General features: G+C 52.9%; 9 non-coding genes across 9 annotated transcripts; all 9 read right to left on the bottom strand.

The window, feature by feature from the left end:
- Positions 1 to 401: 401 nt before the first annotated feature.
- Positions 402 to 520, bottom strand: LOC126158661 (5S ribosomal RNA). Its single transcript, XR_007533651.1, has one exon. It is a non-coding gene; the product is annotated as a 5S ribosomal RNA (ribosomal RNA).
- Positions 521 to 1,364: 844 nt separating this feature from the next.
- LOC126158660 (5S ribosomal RNA) lies at positions 1,365 to 1,483 on the bottom strand. Its single transcript, XR_007533650.1, has one exon. It is a non-coding gene; the product is annotated as a 5S ribosomal RNA (ribosomal RNA).
- An 845-nt stretch (positions 1,484 to 2,328) lies between these two features.
- LOC126158947 (5S ribosomal RNA) lies at positions 2,329 to 2,447 on the bottom strand. The gene has a single exon (XR_007533920.1). It is a non-coding gene; the product is annotated as a 5S ribosomal RNA (ribosomal RNA).
- Positions 2,448 to 3,733: 1,286 nt separating this feature from the next.
- LOC126158853 (5S ribosomal RNA) lies at positions 3,734 to 3,852 on the bottom strand. The gene has a single exon (XR_007533831.1). It is a non-coding gene; the product is annotated as a 5S ribosomal RNA (ribosomal RNA).
- A 1,292-nt stretch (positions 3,853 to 5,144) lies between these two features.
- On the bottom strand, positions 5,145 to 5,263 carry LOC126158840 (5S ribosomal RNA). Its single transcript, XR_007533820.1, has one exon. It is a non-coding gene; the product is annotated as a 5S ribosomal RNA (ribosomal RNA).
- A 1,292-nt stretch (positions 5,264 to 6,555) lies between these two features.
- Positions 6,556 to 6,674, bottom strand: LOC126158828 (5S ribosomal RNA). The gene has a single exon (XR_007533808.1). It is a non-coding gene; the product is annotated as a 5S ribosomal RNA (ribosomal RNA).
- Positions 6,675 to 7,966: 1,292 nt separating this feature from the next.
- Positions 7,967 to 8,085, bottom strand: LOC126158816 (5S ribosomal RNA). The gene has a single exon (XR_007533797.1). It is a non-coding gene; the product is annotated as a 5S ribosomal RNA (ribosomal RNA).
- Positions 8,086 to 9,377: 1,292 nt separating this feature from the next.
- On the bottom strand, positions 9,378 to 9,496 carry LOC126158804 (5S ribosomal RNA). Its single transcript, XR_007533786.1, has one exon. It is a non-coding gene; the product is annotated as a 5S ribosomal RNA (ribosomal RNA).
- A 1,292-nt stretch (positions 9,497 to 10,788) lies between these two features.
- On the bottom strand, positions 10,789 to 10,907 carry LOC126158792 (5S ribosomal RNA). Its single transcript, XR_007533775.1, has one exon. It is a non-coding gene; the product is annotated as a 5S ribosomal RNA (ribosomal RNA).
- Positions 10,908 to 12,072: the final 1,165 nt, after the last annotated feature.

The raw sequence follows: 12,072 nt of genomic DNA, 5'->3' as shown, positions 1-12,072 counted from the left end.
CTGTCCCCGTCCCGACTTGTCCCGACTTTGCTCGACTGCCGCTCGCTGCCGCTCGGGTCGTGGTCCATATGACAGCGCAAGCACGACAAACGTCTGCGGGACGAGACGAGACGAGACGACTAAGGAATAAATTCGTGGTTACAATTCAAATTTGGAACTCTACACTCCTACACAACAATAGGCGGTGACGTATTTCAGAAATCACCTGCCGATTCGTACTGTTTTGTCGTTTTCAAAGTCCTCTCGGCAAACTTGGTTAGCACATTCTCCCTCAAACTGAGTTAATTACTGCATTTTCGTACCATTACAGTAGTTTAAAAGGCATAAAGAAGCATCTTTGTCACAACAGAAAGGTAGTTTGAAAATTGGGCTGGTGACATAACAAAATAAAACAGGAAGGGAGCCAGCAGCACCCGGGTTTCCCAGGCGGTCACCCATCCAAGTACTAGCCGGGCCCGATGATGCTTAACTTCGGTGATCGGACGAGAACCGCTGTATTCATCATGGTATGGCCGTTGGCGCTCATCTAATGTAGGAGCACGGCAGAATTCGCGTTCGGCTTTTCTCCCAACACACAAAATGTTAGTTTTCGGCCGCATTTGACGAAAGCGCTTCCTTCCGCAACAGCCAGTTCCTCGTGGACGGCGGGGGGAGGCGCGCCCGGCGTCCCAGCAGAGTGACGGCCGAATTGGCGGGCGCACCGCCGCGTGTGTGAGACGCACTGCTGCTCGTTGCACCCCCTGTCATTCGCTGGGCGCGTGCAGCCTTCGACACTAGCGGAGGACGCATCTTGTCCCTGGTGTTCAGCGGAGGGCCTGTGCGGTGTGTGGCAGTGTCGTGCTGGAGGGCCCACTGGTAGCGATGTGGGCTTCCTCGCCTCGCCTCGCCTCGCCTCGCCTCGCCTCACACCAGGTGTCTGCGTAGTTTGCAGTGCATTCGCACCATTCCTATCCCTGTCCCTGTCCCCGTCCCGACTTGTCCCGACTTTGCTCGACTGCCGCTCGCTGCCGCTCGGGTCGTGGTCCATATGACAGCGCAAGCACGACAAACGTCTGCGGGACGAGACGAGACGAGACGGGACGAGACGACTAAGGAATAAATTCGTGGTTACAATTTGGAACTCTACACTCCTACACAACAATAGGCGGTGACGTATTTCAGAAATCACCTGCCGATTCGTACTGTTTTGTCGTTTTCAAAGTCCTCTCGGCAAACTTGGTTAGCACATTCTCCCTCAAACTGAGTTAATTACTGCATTTTCGTACCATTACAGTAGTTTAAAAGGCATAAAGAAGCATCTTTGTCACAACAGAAAGGTAGTTTGAAAATTGGGCTGGTGACATAACAAAATAAAACAGGAAGGGAGCCAGCAGCACCCGGGTTTCCCAGGCGGTCACCCATCCAAGTACTAGCCGGGCCCGATGATGCTTAACTTCGGTGATCGGACGAGAACCGCTGTATTCATCATGGTATGGCCGTTGGCGCTCATCTAATGTAGGAGCACGGCAGAATTCGCGTTCGGCTTTTCTCCCAACACACAAAATGTTAGTTTTCGGCCGCATTTGACGAAAGCGCTTCCTTCCGCAACAGCCAGTTCCTCGTGGATGGCGGGGGGAGGCGCGCCCGGCGTCCCAGCAGAGTGACGGCCGAATTGGCGGGCGCACCGCCGCGTGTGTGAGACGCACTGCTGCTCGTTGCACCCCCTGTCATTCGCTGGGCGCGTGCAGCCTTCGACACTAGCGGAGGACGCATCTTGTCCCTGGTGTTCAGCGGAGGGCCTGTGCGGTGTGTGGCAGTGTCGTGCTGGAGGGCCCACTGGTAGCGATGTGGGCTTCCTCGCCTCGCCTCGCCTCGCCTCGCCTCACACCAGGTGTCTGCGTACTTTCTAGTGCATTCGCACCATTCCTATCCCTGTCCCTGTCCCCGTCCCGACTTGTCCCGACTTTGCTCGACTGCCGCTCGCTGCCGCTCGGGTCGTGGTCCATATGACAGCGCTAGCACGACAAACGTCTGCGGGACGAGACGAGACGAGACGAGACGAGACGACTAAGGAATAAATTCGTGGTTACAAATCAAATTTGGAACTCTACACTCCTACACAACAATAGGCGGTGACGTATTTCAGAAATCACCTGCCGATTCGTACTGTTTTGTCGTTCTCAAAGTCCTCTTGGCAAACTTGGTTAGCACATTCTCCCTCAAACTGAGTTAATTACTGCATTTTCGTACCATTACAGTAGTTTAAAAGGCATAAAGAAGCATCTTTGTCACAACAGAAAGGTAGTTTGAAAATTGGGCTGGTGACATAACAAAAAAAAACAGGAAGGGAGCCAGCAGCACCCGGGTTTCCCAGGCGGTCACCCATCCAAGTACTAGCCGGGCCCGATGATGCTTAACTTCGGTGATCGGACGAGAACCGGTGTATTCATCATGGTATGGCCGTTGGCGCTCATCTAATGTAGGAGCACGGCAGAATTCGCGTTCGGCTTTTCTCCCAACACACAAAATGTTAGTTTTCGGCCGCATTTGACGAAAGCGCTTCCTTCCGCAACCGCCAGTTCCTCGTGGACGGCGGGGGGAGGCGCGCCCGGCGTCCCAGCAGAGTGACGGCCGAATTGGCGGGCGCACCGCCGCGTGTGTGAGACGCACTGCTGCTCGTTGCACCCCCTGTACACCCACTGGCGACGCGCCTTGTTCCTGTTATCCGGCGCAGGGCTTGCGCGCGGCCGGGCGGCGGGGGCACTGCGCGGGGTGTTGCAGTGTCCTGCTGGACCGACGGAAGCTTTCTCACCTGCCTGACACACGCCGCGCTTCCAGATTTATGCGTAATTTGCGCGGTGCATTTGCATTCGCGCCTGTCCCCCCTCCCGTCCCGACTTGTCCCGACTTTGCTCGACTGCCGCTCGCTGCCGCTCGGGTCGCGGCCCATATGACAGCACAAGCACGAGAAACATCTGCGAGACGGGCGCGGGCCTGACCGGCGTGTCCGAGACGCCGTGGGCGGCCGTTCGGAGCTACTAGAGCAGCGCTGTGCCGTGCCATGGAAAGGTGCGAAACCAAGGACAGAAGACACAGAATTTTTGTTTACAAATTTGCACGTGTACACTGCTACAAAACAATAAGCCCGGACGTATTTCGGAACATTTCTGCCGCTTAATACTGTTTTGTTATTTCCAGAGACACTTTGGAAATCTTCCTTGGCACACGCTTCTTCAAACTGAGTTCCCTAATATCGTATCTTTTGTTTATTACAACAGATTTAAGTCATTGTGGAAACATCTTTGTCGCATCGGAAAGGTAGCGTGAAGAGACGGCTGGCAGGGCTGGCGACAAGAAAGCAAAATATGAAGACAGCCAGAGGTCCCAGGCAGTCGCCGATCCGAATACTAACGTTGTTGCTTAACTTGGGTGATGGCACGAGAACGGTTGGTTTTTTTTTATTTATTTATTTATTTAGTTACTTTTCGGAATTTAGCACTGCTGCGTAACAGTAGGCTCTGGCGCATTTCAAGAACACATCTGTCGATTGGTAGTGTTTTGTCATTTTCAACGAGTTCCTAGCACTCTTCCTTCGCGCATTCTTACTCAAACCGAGTTCATTACCGTAATTTCGTATCTTACGTTTAATACAGTACTTTAAAATGCTTGTGGAAGCATCTTTGTCGACACCTGAAAGTTATTATGAAAAGAGGCCTGGCAGGTGTAGCGACGTAAAAATGAAAAAATGAGAAAGAGCCAACAGCACGCGGTGTTCCCAGGCGGTCACCCATCCAAGTACTAACCGCGCCCGATGTTGCTTAACTTCGGTGATCGGACGAGAACCGGTGTAGTCAACATGGTATGGCCGTTGGCGTCCTTATACTGTAGCCGCACCACGGAGGAAGCATTCGCCTCTTCTCCCAACACACGCAATCGCCGCTTTCCGTGGCACATTTGACGCAAAGCGCGTCTTTCCACCTCGAAGGTGGCGCGGAGTGCGCGCTCGCCTCGGCGTCTCATAGGCGACTGCCGAACGTAGGTGAGACGCACAACACAGCTGCTCGATGCACCGCCTGTCATTCGTTTGGTGCGTGCGGCCTCCGACACCCACTGGCGACGCGCCTTGTTCCTGTTATCCGGCGCAGGGCTTGCGCGCGGCCGGGCGGCGGGGGCACTGCGCGGGGTGTTGCAGTGTCCTGCTGGACCGACGGAAGCTTTCTCACCTGCCTGACACACGCCGCGCTTCCAGATTTATGCGTAATTTGCGCGGTGCATTTGCATTCGCGCCTGTCCCCCCTCCCGTCCCGACTTGTCCCGACTTTGCTCGACTGCCGCTCGCTGCCGCTCGGGTCGCGGCCCATATGACAGCACAAGCACGAGAAACATCTGCGAGACGGGCGCGGGCCTGACCGGCGTGTCCGAGACGCCGTGGGCGGCCGTTCGGAGCTACTAGAGCAGCGCTGTGCCGTGCCATGGAAAGGTGCGAAACCAAGGACAGAAGACACAGAATTTTTGTTTACAAATTTGCACGTGTACACTGCTACAAAACAATAAGCCCGGACGTATTTCGGAACATTTCTGCCGCTTAATACTGTTTTGTTATTTCCAGAGACACTTTGGAAATCTTCCTTGGCACACGCTTCTTCAAACTGAGTTCCCTAATATCGTATCTTTTGTTTATTACAACAGATTTAAGTCATTGTGGAAACATCTTTGTCGCATCGGAAAGGTAGCGTGAAGAGACGGCTGGCAGGGCTGGCGACAAGAAAGCAAAATATGAAGACAGCCAGAGGTCCCAGGCAGTCGCCGATCCGAATACTAACGTTGTTGCTTAACTTGGGTGATGGCACGAGAACGGTTGGTTTTTTTTTATTTATTTATTTATTTAGTTACTTTTCGGAATTTAGCACTGCTGCGTAACAGTAGGCTCTGGCGCATTTCAAGAACACATCTGTCGATTGGTAGTGTTTTGTCATTTTCAACGAGTTCCTAGCACTCTTCCTTCGCGCATTCTTACTCAAACCGAGTTCATTACCGTAATTTCGTATCTTACGTTTAATACAGTACTTTAAAATGCTTGTGGAAGCATCTTTGTCGACACCTGAAAGTTATTATGAAAAGAGGCCTGGCAGGTGTAGCGACGTAAAAATGAAAAAATGAGAAAGAGCCAACAGCACGCGGTGTTCCCAGGCGGTCACCCATCCAAGTACTAACCGCGCCCGATGTTGCTTAACTTCGGTGATCGGACGAGAACCGGTGTAGTCAACATGGTATGGCCGTTGGCGTCCTTATACTGTAGCCGCACCACGGAGGAAGCATTCGCCTCTTCTCCCAACACACGCAATCGCCGCTTTCCGTGGCACATTTGACGCAAAGCGCGTCTTTCCACCTCGAAGGTGGCGCGGAGTGCGCGCTCGCCTCGGCGTCTCATAGGCGACTGCCGAACGTAGGTGAGACGCACAACACAGCTGCTCGATGCACCGCCTGTCATTCGTTTGGTGCGTGCGGCCTCCGACACCCACTGGCGACGCGCCTTGTTCCTGTTATCCGGCGCAGGGCTTGCGCGCGGCCGGGCGGCGGGGGCACTGCGCGGGGTGTTGCAGTGTCCTGCTGGACCGACGGAAGCTTTCTCACCTGCCTGACACACGCCGCGCTTCCAGATTTATGCGTAATTTGCGCGGTGCATTTGCATTCGCGCCTGTCCCCCCTCCCGTCCCGACTTGTCCCGACTTTGCTCGACTGCCGCTCGCTGCCGCTCGGGTCGCGGCCCATATGACAGCACAAGCACGAGAAACATCTGCGAGACGGGCGCGGGCCTGACCGGCGTGTCCGAGACGCCGTGGGCGGCCGTTCGGAGCTACTAGAGCAGCGCTGTGCCGTGCCATGGAAAGGTGCGAAACCAAGGACAGAAGACACAGAATTTTTGTTTACAAATTTGCACGTGTACACTGCTACAAAACAATAAGCCCGGACGTATTTCGGAACATTTCTGCCGCTTAATACTGTTTTGTTATTTCCAGAGACACTTTGGAAATCTTCCTTGGCACACGCTTCTTCAAACTGAGTTCCCTAATATCGTATCTTTTGTTTATTACAACAGATTTAAGTCATTGTGGAAACATCTTTGTCGCATCGGAAAGGTAGCGTGAAGAGACGGCTGGCAGGGCTGGCGACAAGAAAGCAAAATATGAAGACAGCCAGAGGTCCCAGGCAGTCGCCGATCCGAATACTAACGTTGTTGCTTAACTTGGGTGATGGCACGAGAACGGTTGGTTTTTTTTTATTTATTTATTTATTTAGTTACTTTTCGGAATTTAGCACTGCTGCGTAACAGTAGGCTCTGGCGCATTTCAAGAACACATCTGTCGATTGGTAGTGTTTTGTCATTTTCAACGAGTTCCTAGCACTCTTCCTTCGCGCATTCTTACTCAAACCGAGTTCATTACCGTAATTTCGTATCTTACGTTTAATACAGTACTTTAAAATGCTTGTGGAAGCATCTTTGTCGACACCTGAAAGTTATTATGAAAAGAGGCCTGGCAGGTGTAGCGACGTAAAAATGAAAAAATGAGAAAGAGCCAACAGCACGCGGTGTTCCCAGGCGGTCACCCATCCAAGTACTAACCGCGCCCGATGTTGCTTAACTTCGGTGATCGGACGAGAACCGGTGTAGTCAACATGGTATGGCCGTTGGCGTCCTTATACTGTAGCCGCACCACGGAGGAAGCATTCGCCTCTTCTCCCAACACACGCAATCGCCGCTTTCCGTGGCACATTTGACGCAAAGCGCGTCTTTCCACCTCGAAGGTGGCGCGGAGTGCGCGCTCGCCTCGGCGTCTCATAGGCGACTGCCGAACGTAGGTGAGACGCACAACACAGCTGCTCGATGCACCGCCTGTCATTCGTTTGGTGCGTGCGGCCTCCGACACCCACTGGCGACGCGCCTTGTTCCTGTTATCCGGCGCAGGGCTTGCGCGCGGCCGGGCGGCGGGGGCACTGCGCGGGGTGTTGCAGTGTCCTGCTGGACCGACGGAAGCTTTCTCACCTGCCTGACACACGCCGCGCTTCCAGATTTATGCGTAATTTGCGCGGTGCATTTGCATTCGCGCCTGTCCCCCCTCCCGTCCCGACTTGTCCCGACTTTGCTCGACTGCCGCTCGCTGCCGCTCGGGTCGCGGCCCATATGACAGCACAAGCACGAGAAACATCTGCGAGACGGGCGCGGGCCTGACCGGCGTGTCCGAGACGCCGTGGGCGGCCGTTCGGAGCTACTAGAGCAGCGCTGTGCCGTGCCATGGAAAGGTGCGAAACCAAGGACAGAAGACACAGAATTTTTGTTTACAAATTTGCACGTGTACACTGCTACAAAACAATAAGCCCGGACGTATTTCGGAACATTTCTGCCGCTTAATACTGTTTTGTTATTTCCAGAGACACTTTGGAAATCTTCCTTGGCACACGCTTCTTCAAACTGAGTTCCCTAATATCGTATCTTTTGTTTATTACAACAGATTTAAGTCATTGTGGAAACATCTTTGTCGCATCGGAAAGGTAGCGTGAAGAGACGGCTGGCAGGGCTGGCGACAAGAAAGCAAAATATGAAGACAGCCAGAGGTCCCAGGCAGTCGCCGATCCGAATACTAACGTTGTTGCTTAACTTGGGTGATGGCACGAGAACGGTTGGTTTTTTTTTATTTATTTATTTATTTAGTTACTTTTCGGAATTTAGCACTGCTGCGTAACAGTAGGCTCTGGCGCATTTCAAGAACACATCTGTCGATTGGTAGTGTTTTGTCATTTTCAACGAGTTCCTAGCACTCTTCCTTCGCGCATTCTTACTCAAACCGAGTTCATTACCGTAATTTCGTATCTTACGTTTAATACAGTACTTTAAAATGCTTGTGGAAGCATCTTTGTCGACACCTGAAAGTTATTATGAAAAGAGGCCTGGCAGGTGTAGCGACGTAAAAATGAAAAAATGAGAAAGAGCCAACAGCACGCGGTGTTCCCAGGCGGTCACCCATCCAAGTACTAACCGCGCCCGATGTTGCTTAACTTCGGTGATCGGACGAGAACCGGTGTAGTCAACATGGTATGGCCGTTGGCGTCCTTATACTGTAGCCGCACCACGGAGGAAGCATTCGCCTCTTCTCCCAACACACGCAATCGCCGCTTTCCGTGGCACATTTGACGCAAAGCGCGTCTTTCCACCTCGAAGGTGGCGCGGAGTGCGCGCTCGCCTCGGCGTCTCATAGGCGACTGCCGAACGTAGGTGAGACGCACAACACAGCTGCTCGATGCACCGCCTGTCATTCGTTTGGTGCGTGCGGCCTCCGACACCCACTGGCGACGCGCCTTGTTCCTGTTATCCGGCGCAGGGCTTGCGCGCGGCCGGGCGGCGGGGGCACTGCGCGGGGTGTTGCAGTGTCCTGCTGGACCGACGGAAGCTTTCTCACCTGCCTGACACACGCCGCGCTTCCAGATTTATGCGTAATTTGCGCGGTGCATTTGCATTCGCGCCTGTCCCCCCTCCCGTCCCGACTTGTCCCGACTTTGCTCGACTGCCGCTCGCTGCCGCTCGGGTCGCGGCCCATATGACAGCACAAGCACGAGAAACATCTGCGAGACGGGCGCGGGCCTGACCGGCGTGTCCGAGACGCCGTGGGCGGCCGTTCGGAGCTACTAGAGCAGCGCTGTGCCGTGCCATGGAAAGGTGCGAAACCAAGGACAGAAGACACAGAATTTTTGTTTACAAATTTGCACGTGTACACTGCTACAAAACAATAAGCCCGGACGTATTTCGGAACATTTCTGCCGCTTAATACTGTTTTGTTATTTCCAGAGACACTTTGGAAATCTTCCTTGGCACACGCTTCTTCAAACTGAGTTCCCTAATATCGTATCTTTTGTTTATTACAACAGATTTAAGTCATTGTGGAAACATCTTTGTCGCATCGGAAAGGTAGCGTGAAGAGACGGCTGGCAGGGCTGGCGACAAGAAAGCAAAATATGAAGACAGCCAGAGGTCCCAGGCAGTCGCCGATCCGAATACTAACGTTGTTGCTTAACTTGGGTGATGGCACGAGAACGGTTGGTTTTTTTTTATTTATTTATTTATTTAGTTACTTTTCGGAATTTAGCACTGCTGCGTAACAGTAGGCTCTGGCGCATTTCAAGAACACATCTGTCGATTGGTAGTGTTTTGTCATTTTCAACGAGTTCCTAGCACTCTTCCTTCGCGCATTCTTACTCAAACCGAGTTCATTACCGTAATTTCGTATCTTACGTTTAATACAGTACTTTAAAATGCTTGTGGAAGCATCTTTGTCGACACCTGAAAGTTATTATGAAAAGAGGCCTGGCAGGTGTAGCGACGTAAAAATGAAAAAATGAGAAAGAGCCAACAGCACGCGGTGTTCCCAGGCGGTCACCCATCCAAGTACTAACCGCGCCCGATGTTGCTTAACTTCGGTGATCGGACGAGAACCGGTGTAGTCAACATGGTATGGCCGTTGGCGTCCTTATACTGTAGCCGCACCACGGAGGAAGCATTCGCCTCTTCTCCCAACACACGCAATCGCCGCTTTCCGTGGCACATTTGACGCAAAGCGCGTCTTTCCACCTCGAAGGTGGCGCGGAGTGCGCGCTCGCCTCGGCGTCTCATAGGCGACTGCCGAACGTAGGTGAGACGCACAACACAGCTGCTCGATGCACCGCCTGTCATTCGTTTGGTGCGTGCGGCCTCCGACACCCACTGGCGACGCGCCTTGTTCCTGTTATCCGGCGCAGGGCTTGCGCGCGGCCGGGCGGCGGGGGCACTGCGCGGGGTGTTGCAGTGTCCTGCTGGACCGACGGAAGCTTTCTCACCTGCCTGACACACGCCGCGCTTCCAGATTTATGCGTAATTTGCGCGGTGCATTTGCATTCGCGCCTGTCCCCCCTCCCGTCCCGACTTGTCCCGACTTTGCTCGACTGCCGCTCGCTGCCGCTCGGGTCGCGGCCCATATGACAGCACAAGCACGAGAAACATCTGCGAGACGGGCGCGGGCCTGACCGGCGTGTCCGAGACGCCGTGGGCGGCCGTTCGGAGCTACTAGAGCAGCGCTGTGCCGTGCCATGGAAAGGTGCGAAACCAAGGACAGAAGACACAGAATTTTTGTTTACAAATTTGCACGTGTACACTGCTACAAAACAATAAGCCCGGACGTATTTCGGAACATTTCTGCCGCTTAATACTGTTTTGTTATTTCCAGAGACACTTTGGAAATCTTCCTTGGCACACGCTTCTTCAAATTGAGTTCCCTAATATCGTATCTTTTGTTTATTACAACAGATTTAAGTCATTGTGGAAACATCTTTGTCGCATCGGAAAGGTAGCGTGAAGAGACGGCTGGCAGGGCTGGCGACAAGAAAGCAAAATATGAAGACAGCCAGAGGTCCCAGGCAGTCGCCGATCCGAATACTAACGTTGTTGCTTAACTTGGGTGATGGCACGAGAACGGTTGGTTTTTTTTTATTTATTTATTTATTTAGTTACTTTTCGGAATTTAGCACTGCTGCGTAACAGTAGGCTCTGGCGCATTTCAAGAACACATCTGTCGATTGGTAGTGTTTTGTCATTTTCAACGAGTTCCTAGCACTCTTCCTTCGCGCATTCTTACTCAAACCGAGTTCATTACCGTAATTTCGTATCTTACGTTTAATACAGTACTTTAAAATGCTTGTGGAAGCATCTTTGTCGACACCTGAAAGTTATTATGAAAAGAGGCCTGGCAGGTGTAGCGACGTAAAAATGAAAAAATGAGAAAGAGCCAACAGCACGCGGTGTTCCCAGGCGGTCACCCATCCAAGTACTAACCGCGCCCGATGTTGCTTAACTTCGGTGATCGGACGAGAACCGGTGTAGTCAACATGGTATGGCCGTTGGCGTCCTTATACTGTAGCCGCACCACGGAGGAAGCATTCGCCTCTTCTCCCAACACACGCAATCGCCGCTTTCCGTGGCACATTTGACGCAAAGCGCGTCTTTCCACCTCGAAGGTGGCGCGGAGTGCGCGCTCGCCTCGGCGTCTCATAGGCGACTGCCGAACGTAGGTGAGACGCACAACACAGCTGCTCGATGCACCGCCTGTCATTCGTTTGGTGCGTGCGGCCTCCGACACCCACTGGCGACGCGCCTTGTTCCTGTTATCCGGCGCAGGGCTTGCGCGCGGCCGGGCGGCGGGGGCACTGCGCGGGGTGTTGCAGTGTCCTGCTGGACCGACGGAAGCTTTCTCACCTGCCTGACACACGCCGCGCTTCCAGATTTATGCGTAATTTGCGCGGTGCATTTGCATTCGCGCCTGTCCCCCCTCCCGTCCCGACTTGTCCCGACTTTGCTCGACTGCCGCTCGCTGCCGCTCGGGTCGCGGCCCATATGACAGCACAAGCACGAGAAACATCTGCGAGACGGGCGCGGGCCTGACCGGCGTGTCCGAGACGCCGTGGGCGGCCGTTCGGAGCTACTAGAGCAGCGCTGTGCCGTGCCATGGAAAGGTGCGAAACCAAGGACAGAAGACACAGAATTTTTGTTTACAAATTTGCACGTGTACACTGCTACAAAACAATAAGCCCGGACGTATTTCGGAACATTTCTGCCGCTTAATACTGTTTTGTTATTTCCAGAGACACTTTGGAAATCTTCCTTGGCACACGCTTCTTCAAACTGAGTTCCCTAATATCGTATCTTTTGTTTATTACAACAGATTTAAGTCATTGTGGAAACATCTTTGTCGCATCGGAAAGGTAGCGTGAAGAGACGGCTGGCAGGGCTGGCGACAAGAAAGCAAAATATGAAGACAGCCAGAGGTCCCAGGCAGTCGCCGATCCGAATACTAACGTTGTTGCTTAACTTGGGTGATGGCACGAGAACGGTTGGTTTTTTTTTATTTATTTATTTATTTAGTTACTTTTCGGAATTTAGCACTGCTGCGTAACAGTAGGCTCTGGCGCATTTCAAGAACACATCTGTCGATTGGTAGTGTTTTGTCATTTTCAACGAGTTCCTAGCACTCTTCCTTCGCGCATTCTTACTCAAACCGAGTTCATTACCGT

The sequence above is a fragment of the Schistocerca cancellata genome, unplaced genomic scaffold (assembly GCF_023864275.1).
Source record: "Schistocerca cancellata isolate TAMUIC-IGC-003103 unplaced genomic scaffold, iqSchCanc2.1 HiC_scaffold_1114, whole genome shotgun sequence".
In the NCBI taxonomy this organism is placed as follows: Eukaryota; Metazoa; Arthropoda; class Insecta; order Orthoptera; family Acrididae; genus Schistocerca; species Schistocerca cancellata.
Note: the sequence above shows the minus strand (reverse complement) of the source record. Positions and strands in the feature narration are given on the sequence as shown.